This window comes from Sitophilus oryzae, unplaced genomic scaffold (assembly GCF_002938485.1).
Source record: "Sitophilus oryzae breed Bouriz unplaced genomic scaffold, Soryzae_2.0 scaffold_1062_pilon_pilon, whole genome shotgun sequence".
NCBI lineage: Eukaryota > Metazoa > Arthropoda > Insecta > Coleoptera > Curculionidae > Sitophilus > Sitophilus oryzae.
The window spans coordinates 226960-242525 of NW_022145685.1; the positions used below are offsets into that span (position 1 = coordinate 226960).

The 15566-nt window shown below is 27.6% G+C and overlaps 1 protein-coding gene across 1 annotated transcript in view; it reads left to right on the plus strand.

The window, feature by feature from the left end:
- Positions 1-779: 779 nt before the first annotated feature.
- Positions 780-15566, plus strand: part of LOC115877932 (sodium-coupled monocarboxylate transporter 2-like) — a 63929-nt gene continuing 49142 nt past the window's right edge. The window contains exon 1 of the mRNA XM_030894286.1: positions 780-986. The gene's annotated coding sequence lies outside the window, so the exon portion shown is untranslated. The remainder of the gene's footprint in view (positions 987-15566) is intronic.

Consider the following 15566-nt stretch of genomic DNA (forward strand, 5'->3'; position numbering starts at 1 on the left):
ACAAATTTTTTGAAACAAAACAACCCTGGTTTTGATGAACTACATAGTTTATCGAAAATTAAAATTTATTATAGTCATCCGGCTCAAATTTCAATACCAAAAATACCTCTTAACACACTTATTTTAGAGAATTAAAATTTAAAAAAATATTTATATAAATAAGCAACAAAGAATAAAGCAACAAAACACCGAGGGTACCATTTAAATATCAAAAATACCATTTTACTGCTAAACGACTGCCAGTGACTACGAAGAAGACTGCCTATGACTGCCATTTAATTATTATAGGTGACTGTCGTAAGACTGCCAATGAACGATTGCCAAGAAAATGTATAGGTATGTAATTCCAATAATGGCGTTTTGAATATCTACGTTTGAAAATACTTGTTTTCAAACAAATTTTTTGAAAAAAAACAACCCGGTATTGATGAACTACATAGTTTATCGAAAATTAAAATTTATCATAGTTATCCGGCTCAAATTTCAATACCAAAAATACCTCTTAACACACTTATTTTAGAGAATTAATATTTAAAAAAATATTTATAATTTAATTACAAAAAATATATTTGTTTTTAATTATTAGTACATATTTTACTACATACAGATGTCGTCTTATCTAATAATTCTACATTTCTCATCTTTAGATACGAGCAACGAGCAGCATATCTACTAATTACGAGAATGAGAATCATTTTGCTCGTTTGCTAATTAGTACATGCTTATCCTATCCCCACTGGTCAGAAATATCCTTTGTCGAAAATTTGTCGCCTTATTAATGCCACAATTTCATTCAGATATTGATAGTTGAATCGCAGTTGGCTGAGAAGTAAAACTTCATATGCATATAGTCTTAATTACTAGGCGCTCAGTAACGACTAGTGACAAACCGTGATATTTTTTTTCGAATGAAATACCGAAGTCGATCAAATCGACAGCTAATTCAAATTCAGTTTAGAACCTATTTGGAATTATATTACTAATTGGTAAGTTACGTTTATTCAATATTATAAATAAATTATTTCTAAATATTATAGAGAGAATTTTAAAAAAAGATTGCTGTACTATACCAGCCTGAACAATACAGAGTGATTAAATATTCCGAAAAAGCTCCATGTCAGTATTTATATTTTTCACTCATTTCGGGGCATTACTAGCGAACATTTCACAATAATTTAATGGTGTTTACAGGGCGATTGAAATATATATTTATAAAAAAATAGATAAAGAGATATTTAAATTGAATGCTTTATATTTTTTAAATATTCCCATATTTAAATAAAACAAGGTTCCTCAAATTTGAATCTATGTGTATAAGATTAAAAGAACATTGTAAACCTAAACAAAATCAAAAGTTTCAGCTGTATACTCTATATAATTGGCTTTATTTTGGGGATTATTCAAAAATGTTAAATAGAAAAGTTATAGGGAAGGTTCAGGTGCATATTTTAAAATTATTAGTGAGTATACAAGGTGCTTCAAAGAATTGTAGCGGACATAACATAGTTTTTTTAACTAACCCGACTTCTATTTATATGGGGAAGGCCATTTATATACGCAGTTTTTATCATACTGTATATTCATGTTAGAAAGATATTCCTATATAAAAAAACAATGTTCCTGAAATTTGAAGCTATGTATAAGATTAAAAGAATTTTGTAAACCTAAACAAAATCAAAAGTTTCAGCTGTATACTCTATATAATTGGCTTTTATTTTGGAGATTATTCAAAAATGTTAAATAGAAAAATTATAGGAAGGTTCAGGTGCACATTTTAAAATTATTAGTGAGTATACAAGGTGCTTCAAGAATTGTAGCGGACATAACATAGTTTTTAACTAACCCGACTTTCATTTATGGGGGAAGGCCATTTATATACGCAGCTTTATCATACTGTATATTCATGTTAGAAAGATATTCTATAAAAAACAATGTTCCTGAAATTTGAAGCTATGTATAAGATTAAAAAGAATTTTGTAAACCTAAACAAAATCAAAAGTTTCAGCTTGTATACTCTATATAATTGGCTTTATTTTGGGGATTATTCAAAATGTTAAATAGAAAAGTTATAGGGAAGGTTCAGGTGCATATTTTAAAAATTATTAGTGAGTATACAAGGTGCTTCAAAAAGAATTGTATGGACATAACATAGTTTTTTAACTAACCCGACTTCTATTTATATGGGGAAGGCCATTTATATACGCAGTTTTTATCATACTGTTATTCATGTTAGAAAGATATTCTATATAAAAAAAACAATGTTCCTGAAATTTGAAGCTATGTATAAAAGATTAAAAGAATTTGTAAACCTAAACAAAATCAAAAGTTTCAGCTGTATACTCTATATATAATTGGCTTTATTTTGGGATTATTCGAAAATGTTAAATAGAAAGTTATAGGGAAGGTTTAGGTGCACATTTTAAAAATTATTAGTGAGTATACAAGGTGCTTTAAAGACTTGTAGCGGACATAACATAGTTTTTTAACTAACCTGACTTTTATTTATATGGGAAGCCATTTATATACGCAGTTTTTATCATACTGTATATTCATGTTAGAAAAATATTCTATATAAAAAAAACAATGTTCCTGAAATTTGAAGCTATGTATAAGATTAAAAGAATTTTGTAAACTAAAACAAAATCAAAAGTTTCAGCTGTATACTCTATATAATTGGCTTTATTTTGGGATTATTCAAAATGTTAAATAGAAAAGTTATAGGGAAGTTCTAGGTGCATATATTTTTAAAATTATTAGTGAGTATACATGGTGCTTCAAAGAATTGCCAGTGGACATAACATAGTTTTTTAACTAACCTGACTTCTATTTATAGTGGGGGCCATTTATATACGCAGTTTTATCATACTGTTATTCATGTTAGAAAGATATTCCTATATAAAAACAATGTTCCTTGAAATTTGAAGCTATGTATAAGATTAAAAGAATTTGTAAACCTAAACAAAATCAAAAGTTTCAGCTGTATACTCTTATATAATTGGCTTTATTTTGGGGGATTATTCAAAATGTTAATAGAAAAGTTGGTAGGAAGGTTTAGGTGCACATTTTAAAATTATTAGTGAGTATACAAGGTGCTTCAAAGAATTGTAGCGGACATAACATAGTTTTTTTAACTAACCCGACTTCTATTTATGTGGGGGAAGGCCATTTATATATGCAGTTTTTATCATACTGTATATTCATATTTAGAAAGATATTCCTATATAAAAAAACAATGTTCCTAGAAATTTAGAAGCTATGTATAAGATTAAAAGAATTTGTAAACCTAAACAAATCAAAAAGTTTCAGCTGTATACTCTATATAATTGGCTTTATTTTGGGGATTATTCAAAAATGTTAAATAGAAAAGTATGGTGGAAGGTTCAGGTGCATATTTTAAAATTATTAGTGAGTATACAAGGTGCTTGCAAAGAATTGTAGCCCGGACATAACATAGTTTTTTAACTAACCCGACTTTTATTTATATGGGGAAGGCCATTTATATACGCAGTTTTATCATATTGTATATTCATGTTAGAAAGATATTCCTATATAAAAAACAATGTTCCTGAAATTTGAAGCTATGTATAAGATTAAAAGAATTTTGTAAACCTAAACAAAATCAAAAGTTTCAGCTGTATACTCTATATAATTGGCTTTATTTTGGGATTATTCAAAAATGTTTAAATAGAAAAGCTTAGGGAAGGTTCAGGTGTATATTTTAAAATTATTAGTGAGTATACAAGGTGCAAAGAATTGTAGCGGACATAACATGTTTTTTAACTAACCCGACTTCTATTTATATGGGGAAGGCCATTTATATACTTGCCAGTTTTATCATACTGTATATTCATGTTAGAAAGATATTCCTATATAAAAAAACAATGTTCCTGAAATTTGAAGCTATGTAGTATAAGATTAAAAGAATTTTGTAAAACCTAAACAAAATCCAAAAGTTTCAGCTGTATACTCTTATATAATTGGCTTTATTTTTGGGGATTATTCAAAATGTTAAATAGAAAAGTTATAGGAAGGTTCAGGTGCATATTTTATTATTATTAGTGTATATACAAGGTGCTTCAAAGAATTGTATTGACATAACATAGTTTTTAACTAACCCGACTTCTATTTATATGGGAAGGCCATTTATATACGCAGTTTTATCATACTGTATATTCATGTTAGAAAAGATATTCCTATATAATAAAAAACAAGGTTCCTGAAATTTGAAGCTATGTATAAGATTAAGAGAATTTTGTAAACCTAAACAAAATCAAAAGTTTCAGCTGTATACTCTATATAATTGGCTTTATTTGGGGGATTATTCAAAAATGTTAAATAGAAAAGCTTATAGGAAGAGTTTAGTGCAATATTTTAAAAATTATTAGTGAGTATACAAGGTGCTTCATAAAATGAATTAGTGACATAACATAGTTTTTTAACTAACCTTGACTTCTATTTATATGGGGAAGGCCATTTATATACGCAGTTTTTATCATACTGTATAGTATTCATGTTAGAAAGATATTCTATATAAAAAAACAATGTTCCTGAAATTTGAAGCTATGTATAAGATTAAAAGAATTTTGTAAACCTAAACAAAATCAAAAGTTTCAGCTGTATACTCTATATAATTGGCTTTATTTGGGGATTATTCAAAAATGTTAAATTGAAAAGTTATAGGGAAGGTTTAAGTGCACATTTTAAAATTATTAGTGAGTATACAAGGTGCTTCAAAGAATTGTAGCGGACATAACATAGTTTTTTTAACTAACCCGACTTCTATTTATATGGGGAAGGCCATTTATATACGCAGTTTTTATCATACTGTATATTCATGTTAGAAAGATATTCCTATATAAAAAAACAATGTTCCTGAAATTTGAAGCTATGTATAAGATTAAAAGAATTTTGTAAACCTAAACAAAATCAAAAGTTTCAGCTGTATACTCTATATAATTGGCTTTATTTTGGGGATTATTCAAAAATGTTAAATAGAAAAGTTATAGGGAAGGTTCAGGTGCACATTTTAAAATTATTAGTGAGTATACAAGGTGCTTTAAAGAATTGTAGCGGACATAACATAGTTTTTTTAACTAACCCGACTTCTATTTATATGGGGAAGGCCATTTATATACGCAGTTTTTATCATACTGTATATTCATGTTAGAAAGATATTCCTATATAAAAAAACAATGTTCCTGAAATTTGATAACTTAAAGTTATTGAAAATAAAATTAGCAAACAATCAATTAAATCTAAAACAACTATAGAACAAAACCTATATAAACAAAATCAAAAGTTTCAGCTGTATAATCTATATAATTGGCTTTATTAGTTTATTTAATTATTTTTAAATGAACATTTTTTGGCAAAATAATACACTAATTCGCCATTATACACCAAAGACTTTTAAAATGTAAATACTTAGCATACACAAGCATAAAAAGGCTTTAACTCTACAGGTGTGTTAATTTCCATTAAACCATTTACTTTAACACTTTGCGTTTCTGTTAACTTAGCTTAGCATCATCAGCAGATGATGAAAACTGATTATTTATTAGCTTCGAATTTATGATTACCGAAACGAGAGTCCAGTGTTACAAGCAAAGTGCGTTTTGTGTATTGGTGGTGAATTAATGTTTTATTTTGCGAGTTGTGAAAAAAACAAACCAAACCAAACACCAAAGATTCCAACCTACAACTGTAATGAATATTTTTTGTTTTGTTGCTGTAATAAAAAGAGGCTATAAGAACCTTGTCATTTTTAATAAAGCAGTTTTTATCATACTGCATATTCATGTTAGAAAGATATTCCTATATAAAAAAAACAATGTTCCTGAAATTTGAAGCTATGTATAAGATTAAAAGAATTTTGTAAACCTAAACAAAATCAAAAGCTTCAGCTGTATACTCTATATAATTGGCTTTATTTTGGGGATTATTCAAAAATAAATAGAAAAGTTATAGGGAAGGTTCAGGTGCATGATTTTAAAATTATTAGAGTATAATAAGGTGCTTAAAGAATTGTAGTGGACATAACATAGTTTTTTTAACTAACCTGACTTCTATTTTATATGGGGAAGGCCATTTATATACGCAGTTTTTATCATACTGTATATTCATGTTAGAAAGATATTCCTATATAAAAAACAATAATGTTCCTGAAATTGATGAAGCTATGTATAAGATTAAAGGAATTTTGTAAACCTAGAACAAAATCAAAAGTTTCAGCTGTATACTTTATATAATTGGCTTTATTTTGGGATTATTCAAAAATGTTAAATAGAAAAGTTATAGGGAAGGTTCAGGTGCTATTTAAAATTATAGTGAGTATACAAGGTACTTTAAAATGTAACATACTTAGTATACACAAGCATAAAAAGTACCAACCCCTACAGATTCATTCAAATAAACCATTTACTTTTAACTACGCGTTTCGTTAACCAGCTTAAGCATCATCAGCAGATGATGAAAACTGATTATTTATTTTAACTAACGTTGGTGCAGGGAACGAGGTCAGTGTTACAAGCAAGGTGTTTTAATTGTATTGCGGTGAATTAATGTTTATTTTGCGAGTTGTGAAAAAAACAAAATGACCAAACCAAACACCAAAAGATTTCCAACCTACAATTGTAGTGACATAACATAGTTTTTTTAATGTAACCTGACTTCTATTTATATGGGGAAGTGCCATTTATATATGCAGTAGTTTTTATCATACTGCATATTCATGTTAGAAAGATATTCCTATATAAAAAAAACAATGTTCCTGAAATTTGAAGCTATGTATAAGATTAAAAGAATTTTGTAAACCTAAACAAATCACTGGCCTCAGTTGTATACTCTATATAATTGGCTTTATTTTGGGGATTATTCAAAATGTGCAATAGAAAGTTATAGGGAAGGGGTCCAGGTGCACATTTAAAAATTATTAGTGAGTATACAAGGTGCTTTTAAAAGAATTGTAGCGGACATAAGATAAGTTTTTTTGAACTAACCCGACTTTCTATTTATATGGGGAAGGCCATTTATATACGCAGTTTTTATCATACTCGTATATTCATGTTAGAAAGATATTCCCATATAAAAAAACAATGTTCCTGGAAATTTGAAGCTATGTATAAGATTAAAAGAATTTTGTAAACTTAAACAAAATCAAAAGTTTCAGCTGTATACTCATATATAATTGGCTTTATTTTGGGGGATTATTCAAAAATGTTAAAATAGAAAAGTTATAGGGAAGGTTCAGGTGTGCACATTTTAAAATTATTAGTGAGTATACAAGGTGCTTTTAAAGAATTGTAGCGGGACATAACATAGTTTTTTTAACTAACCCGACTTCTATATTATATGGGGAAGGCCATTTATGTTACACGCAGTTTTACTTCCATACTGTATATTCATGTTAGAAAGATATTCCTATATAAAAAACAATGTTCCTGAAATTTGAAGCTATGTATTAAGATTAAAAGAATTTTGTAAACCTAAAACAAAATCAAAAGTTTCAGCTGTATACTCATATATAATTGGCTTTTATTTTGGGGATTATTCAAAAATGTTAAAATAGAAAGTTATATAGGGAAGGTTCAGGTGCATATTTTAAATTAGTGAGTATACAAGGTGCTTTCAAAGAATTGTAGCGACATAACATAGTTTTTTAGTCCAACCCTGACTTATTTATATGGGAAGGCCATTTAGTATACGCAGTTTTTATCATACTGTATATTCATGTTAGAAAGATATTCCTATATAAAAAACAAGGTTCCTGAAATTTGAAGCTATGGTATAAGATTAAAAGAATTTTTAAACCTAAGCAAAATCAAAAGTTTCAGCTGTATACTCTATATAATTGGCTTTATTTTGGGATTATTCAAAATGTTAAATAGAAAAGTTATAGGAAGGTTTAGGTACATTTTAAAATTATTAGTGAGTATACAAGGTGCTTCCAAAGAATTGTAGCGGACATAACATGTTTTTTTTAACTAACCCGACTTCTTATTTATATGGGGAAGGCCATTTTATATACGCAGTTTTATCATACTGTATATTCATGTTAGAAAGATATCTCTATATAAAAAAACAATGTTCCTGAAATTTGTAGTTATGTATAAGATTAAAAGAATTTTGTAAACCTAAACAAAATCAAAAGTTTCAGCTGTATACTCTATATAATTGGCTTTATTTTGGGGATTATTCAAAAAATGTTAAATAGAAAAGTTATAGGGAAGGTTCAGGTGCACATTTTAAAATTATTAGTGAGTATACAAGGTGCTTTAAAGAATTGTAGCGACATACATAGTGTTTTTTAACTAACTTACGATCTCTGTTATATGGGGAAGGCCATTTATATACGCAGTTTTTATCATACTGTATATTCATGTTAGAAAGATGTTCCTATATAAAAAACAATGTTCCTGAAATTTGAAGCTATGTATAAGATTAAAAGAATTTTGTAAACTAAACAAAATCAAAAGTTTCAGCTGTATACTCTATATAATTGGCTTTATTTTGGGATTATTCAAAAATGTTAAATTGAAAAGTTATAGGAAGGTTTAGGCGCACATTTTAAAATTATTAGTGAGTATACAAGGTGCTTCAAAGAATTGTAGCGGACATAACATAGTTTTTAACTAACCCGACTTATTTATATGGGAAGGCCATTTATATACGCAGTTTTTATCATACTGCATATTCATGTTAGAAAGATATTCCTATATAAAAAAAACAATGTTCCTGAAATTTGAAGCTATGTATAAGATTAAAAGAATTTTGTAAACCTAAACAAAATCAAAAGCTTCAGCTGTATACTCTATATAATTGGCTTTATTTTGGGGATTATTCAAAAATGTTAAATAGAAAAGTTATAGGGAAGGTTCAGGTGCACATTTTAAAATTATTAGTGAGTAAACAAGGTGCTTAAAGAATTGCTTAGGACATAACATAGTTTTTTTTATCAACCCGGACTTATTTATATGGGGAAGGCCATTTTTATATACGCAGTTTTTATCATACTGTATATTCATGTTAGAAAGATATTCTATATAAAAAACAATGTTCCTGAAATTTGATAACTTAAAAGTTATTGAAAACAAATAGCAAACAATCAATTAAATCTAAAAGAACCATAGAACAAAACCTATATAAACAAAAATCAAAAGTTTCAGCTGTATAATCTATATAATTGGCTTTATTAGTTTATTTAATTATTTTAATGAACATTTTTGGCAAAGGTATCACACCACCTGCCATTATACACCAAAACACTTTAAATGTAACATTACTTAGTATGGCCACATGCATAAAAGGCCTTTAACCCCAGCAGTGTTACATTTTATTAAACCATTTACTTTTAACACTGATGTTCGTTAATAGCTTTAGCATCATCAGCAGATGATGAAACTGATTATTATTTTAGCTTTCCTCGAATTTATGATTACCGAAACGAGAAGTCCAGTGTTACAAGCAGTGTACTTTATGTATTGCGGTGAATTAATGTTTTATTTTATGAGTTGTGAAAAAACAAAACCAAAACCAAACACTCTCAAAGATTCCAACCTACAACTGTAAGCTGAGGTATGGAGATGTTTTTGTTGTTGTAAATAAAGAGTTCTATTTAAGAACTCATTTCATTTATAAAGCAGTTTTATCATACTGCATATTCATGTTAGAAAGATATTCCTATATAAAAAACAAGAAATTCTGAAATTTGAAGCTGTATAAGATTAAAAGAATTTTGTAAACCTAAACAAAATCAAAAGCTTCAGCTGTATACTCTATATAATTGGCTTTATTTTTGGGGATTATTCAAAAATGTTAAAATAGAAAAGTTATAGGGAAGGTTCTAGGTGCACATTTTAAAATTATTAGTGAGTATACAAAGGTGCTTTAAAGAATTGTAGCGGACATAACATAGTTTTTTAACTAACCCGACTTCTTTTATATGGGAAGGCCATTTATATACGCAGTTTTTTATCATACTGTATATTCATGTTAGAAAGATATTCCTATATAAAAAAACAATGTTCCTGAAATTTGAAGCTATGTATAAGATTGAAAGAATTTTGTAAACCTAAACAAAATCAAAGTTTCAGCTGTATACTTTATATAATTGGCTTTATTTTGGGATTATTCAAAATGTTAAATAGAAAGTTATAGGGAAGGTCCAGGTGCACATTTTAAAATTATTAGCGAGTATACAAGGTGCTTTTAAAGAATTGTAAAGGACATAACATAGTTTTTTTTAACTAACCCGACTTCTATTTATATAGGGGAAGGCCATTTATATACGCAGCTTTTATCATACTGTATATTCATGTTAGAAAGATATTCCTATATAAAAACAATGTTCTGAAATTTGAAGCTATGTACTTAAGATTAAAAAGAATTTTGTAAACTTTAAACAAAATCAAAAGTTTCAGCTGTATACTTCATATATAATTGGCTTTATTTTGGGATTATTCAAAAAATGTTAAATAGAAAAGTTATAGGGAAGGTTCAGGGTGCACATTTAAATTATTAGTGAGTATACAAGGTGCTTCAAAATTTAGCGGACATAACATAGTTTTTTTTAACTAACCTGACTTTATTTATATGGGGAAGGCCATTTATATACGCAGTTTTATCATACTGTATATTCATGTTAGAAAGATATTCCTATATAAAAACAATGTCTTGAAATTTGAAGTTATGTATAAGATTAAAAAGAATTTTGTAAACCTAAACAAAATCAAAAGTTTCAGCTGTATACTCTATATAATTGGCTTTATTTGGGGATTATTCAAAAATGTTAAATAGAAAAAGTTATAGGGAAGGTTCAGGTGCACATTTTAAAATTATTATGAGTATGACAAGGTGCTTTTAAAGAATTGTAGCGGACATAAACATAGTTTTTTTAACTAACCCGACTTCTATTTATATGGGGAAGGCCATTTTATATACGCAGTTTTTATCATACTGTATATTCATGTTAGAATGATATTCCTATATAAAAAACAATGTTCCTGAAATTTGAAGGTTATGTATAAGATTAAAAGAATTTTGTAAACCTTCAAACAAATCTAAAGTTTCAGCTATACTCTATATAATTGGCTTTATTTTGGGGGATTATTCAAAAATGTTAAATAGAAAAGATAGGAAGGTCCAGGTACATTTTAAAAATTATTAGTAGTATACAAGGTGTGCTTAAAGAATTGTGAAGTCGCCACATACACATAGTTTTTTTAATGTAACCCGACTTCTATTTATATGGGAAGGCCATTTATATACGCAGTTTTTATCATCATACTGTATATTCATGTAAGAAAGATTATTCCTATATAAAAAACAATGTCTTCCTGAAATTTGAAGCTATGTATAAGATTAAAAGAATTTTGTAAACTAAACAAAATCAAAGTTTCAGCTGTATACTCTTATATAATTGGTTTTATTTGGGGATTATTCAGTAAAAATGTTAAATAGAAAAAGTTATAGGGAAGGTTCAGGTGCACATTTTGAAAATTATTAGTGAGTATACAAGGTGCTTTAAACAACTGTAGCGGGATATAACATGTTTTTTTAACTAACCTCGACCCTCTATTTATATGGGAAGGCCATTTATATACGCAGTTTTTATCATACTGTATATTCATGTTAGAAAGATATTCCTATATAAAAAAAACAATGTTCCCTGAAATTTGAAGCTATGTATAAGATTAAAAAAAGATTTTGTAAACCTAAACAAAATCAAAAGTTTCAGCTGTATACTCTATATAATTGGCTTTATTTTTGGGATTATTCAAAATGTTAAATAGAAAAGTTATAGGGAAGGTTCAGGTGCACATTTTAAAATTATTAGTGAGTATACAAGGTGCTTTAAAGAATTGTAGCAGACATAACATAGTTTTTTTAACTAACCGACCTCTATTTATATGGGGAAGGCCATTTTATATACGCAGTTTTTATCATACTGTATATTCATGTTAGAAAGATATTCTATATAAAAAACAATGTTCCTGAAATTTGAAGCCAAGGTGTATAAGATTAAAAGAATTTTGTAAACCTAAACAAAAAATCAAAAGTTTCAGCTGTATACTCTATATAATTGGCTTTATTTTGGGGATTATTCAAAATGTTAAATAGAAAAAGTTATAGGGAAGGTTCAGGTGCACATTTTAAAAATTATTAGTGAGTATACAAGGTAAGCTTAAAGAATTGTAGCGGACATAACATAGTTTTTTTAACTAACCCGACTTCTATTTATATGGGGGAAGGCCATTTATATACGCAGTTTTTATCATACTGTATATTCATGTTAGAATGATATTCCTATATAAAAAACAATGTTCCTGAAATTTGAAGCTATGTATAAGATTAAAAAGAATTTTGTAAACTAAAACAAAATCAAAGTTTCAGCTGTATACTCTTATATAATTGGCTTTATTTTGGGGGATTATTCAAAAAATGTTAAATAGAAAGTTATAGGGAAGGTTCAGGTGCACATTTTAAAATTATTAGTGAGTATACAAGGTGCTGAAGAATTGTAGCGGACATAACATAGTTTTTAACTAACTCCGACCTCTATTTATATATGGGAAGATAGCCATTTATATACGCAGTTTTATCATACTATATTCATGTTAGAAAGATATTCCTATATAAAAACAATGTTCCTCCTGGAATTTGAAGCTATGTATAAGATTAAAAGAATTTTGTAAACCTAAACAAAATCAAAAGTTTCAGCTGTATACTCTATATAATTGGCTTTATTTTTGGGATTATTCAAAAATGTTAAATAGAAAAGTTATAGGAAGGTTCAGGTGCACATTTTAAAATTATTAGTGAGTATACAAAAGGTGCTTTGTAGTAGTGACGTAACATAGTTTTTTTAACTAACCCGACTTCTATTTATATGGGGAAGGTACCATTTATATACGCAGTTTTTATCATACTTGTATATTCATGTTAGAATGATATTCCTATATAAAAAACAATGTTCTTGAAATTTGAAGCTATGTATATAAGATTAAAAGAATTTTGTAAACCTAAACAAAATCAAAAGTTTCAGCTGTATACTCTATATAATTGGCTTTATTTTGGGGATTATTCAAAAATGTTAAATAGAAAAGTTATAGGGAAGGTTCAGGTGCACATTTTAAAACTATTAGTGAGTATACAAGGTGCTTTAAAGAATTGTAGCGGACATAACATATTTTTTTTAACTAACCCGACTTCTATTTATATGGGGAAGGCCATTTATATACGCAGTTTTTATCATACTGTATATTCATGTTAGAAAAATATTCCTATATAAAAAAACAATGTTCCTGAAATTTGAAGCTATGTATAAGATTAAAAGAATGTTGTAAACCTAAACAAAATCAAAAGTTTCAGCTGTATATTCTATATAATTGGCTTTATTTTGGGGATTATTCAAAAATATTAAATAGAAAAGTTATAGGGAAGGTTTAGGTGCACATTTTAAAATTATTAGTGAGTATACAAGGTGCTTCAAAGAATTGTAGCGGACATAACATAGTTTTTTTAACTAACCCGACTTCTCTAATGGGAAGGCTATTTATATGCACGAAGTTTTATCATACTGTATATTCATGTTAGAAAGATATTCCTATATAAAAAACAATGTTCCTGAAATTTGAAGCTATGTATAAGATTAAAAGAAATTTTTGTAAACCTAAACAAAATCAAAAGTTTCAGCTGTATACTTTATATAATTGGCTTTATTTTGAGGATTATTCAAAAATGTTAAATAGAAAAGTTATAGGGAAGGTTCAGGTGCAATATTTTAAAAATTATTAGTGAGTATACAAGGTGCTTTAAAGAATTGTAGTGAATATAACATAGTTTTTTTTTAACTAACCCGACTTCTATTTATATGGGAAGGCCATTTATATACGCAGTTTTATCATACTGTATATTCATGTTAGAAAGATATTCTATATAAAAAACAATGTTTCACAATTTGATAACTTAAAGTTATTGAAATAAAATTAACCAAACAATCAATTGAAGCTATGTATAACTATAAAAGAATTTTGTAAACCTAAACAAAATCAAAAGTTTCAGCTGTATACTCTATATAATTGGCTTTATTTTGGGGATTATTCAAAAAAATGTTAAATAGAAAGTTATAGGAAGGTTCAGGGTACACTAATTTAAAACTATTAGAAAACATACAAGGTGCTTTAAAGAATTGTAGACAAGACATAACATAGTTTTTTTAACTAACCCGACTTCTAATTTATATGGGGAAGGCCATTTAGCTTACGCAGTTTTATCATACTGTATATTCATGTTAGAAAGATATTCCTATATAATAAAACAACAATTCTCTGAAATTTGAAGCTATGTATAAGATTAAAAGGATGTTGTAAACCTAAACAAAATCAAAAAGTTTCAGGTGTATACTCTGTATAATTTGGCTTTATTTTTGGGAGTATTCAAAAACACAAAGAAAAGGAAGGTCTGTGAAGATTACATTTTAAATTATTATGAGTATACAAGGTGCTTCAAAAGAATTGTATGGACATAAATGATAGTTTTTTAACTAACCCGACTTCTATTTATATGGGGAAGGGCCATTTATATACGTGCAGTTTTATCATACTGTATATTCATGTTAGAAAGATATTCCTATATAAAAAAACAATGTTCCTGAAATTTGAAGCTATGTATAAGATTAAAAGAATTTTGTAAACCTAAACAAAATCAAAAGTTTCTAGCTATATACTCTATATAATTGGCTTTATTTTGGGGATTATTCAAAATGTTAAATAGAAAAGTTATAGGGAAGGTTCAGGTGCACATTTTAAAATTATTAGTGAGTATACAAAAGGTGCTTTAAAGAATTGTGAGCGGACATTAAACATATTTTTTTTTAACTAACCCGACTTCTATTTATATGGGGAAGGCCATTTTATATACGCAGTTTTATCATACTGTATATTCATGTTAGAAAGATATTCCATATATAAAAACAATCGTTCTGAAATTTGAAGCTATGTATAAGATTAAAAGAATTTGTAAACCTAAAACAAAATCAAAAGTTTCAGCTGTATCTCTATATATAATTGGCTTTATTTTGGGGATTATTCAAAATGTTAAATAGAAAAGTTATAGGAAGGTTTCAGGTGCACATTTTAAAATGTATTAGTGAGTATACAAAGGTGCTTTAAAGAATTGTAGCGGACATAATGGATAGTTTTTTTTAATTAACCCGACTTCTATTTATATGGGAAGGCCATTTATATACACAGTTTTCATCATACTGTATATTCAGTGTTAGAAAGATATTCCTATATATTGAAAACAATGTTTCTGAAATTTGAAGTTATGTATAAGATTAAAGAGATTTTGTAAACTTAAACAAAATCAAAAGCTTCAGCTGTATACTCTATATAATTGGCTTTTATTTTGGGGATTATTCAAAATGCTAAACAGAAAAGTTATAGGAAGGTTCAGGTGCACATTTTAAAATTATTAGTGAGTATACAAGGTTGCTTTTAAAGAATTGTATGGACATAACATAGTTTTTTAACTAACCTGACCTTATTTATATAGGGAAGGCCATT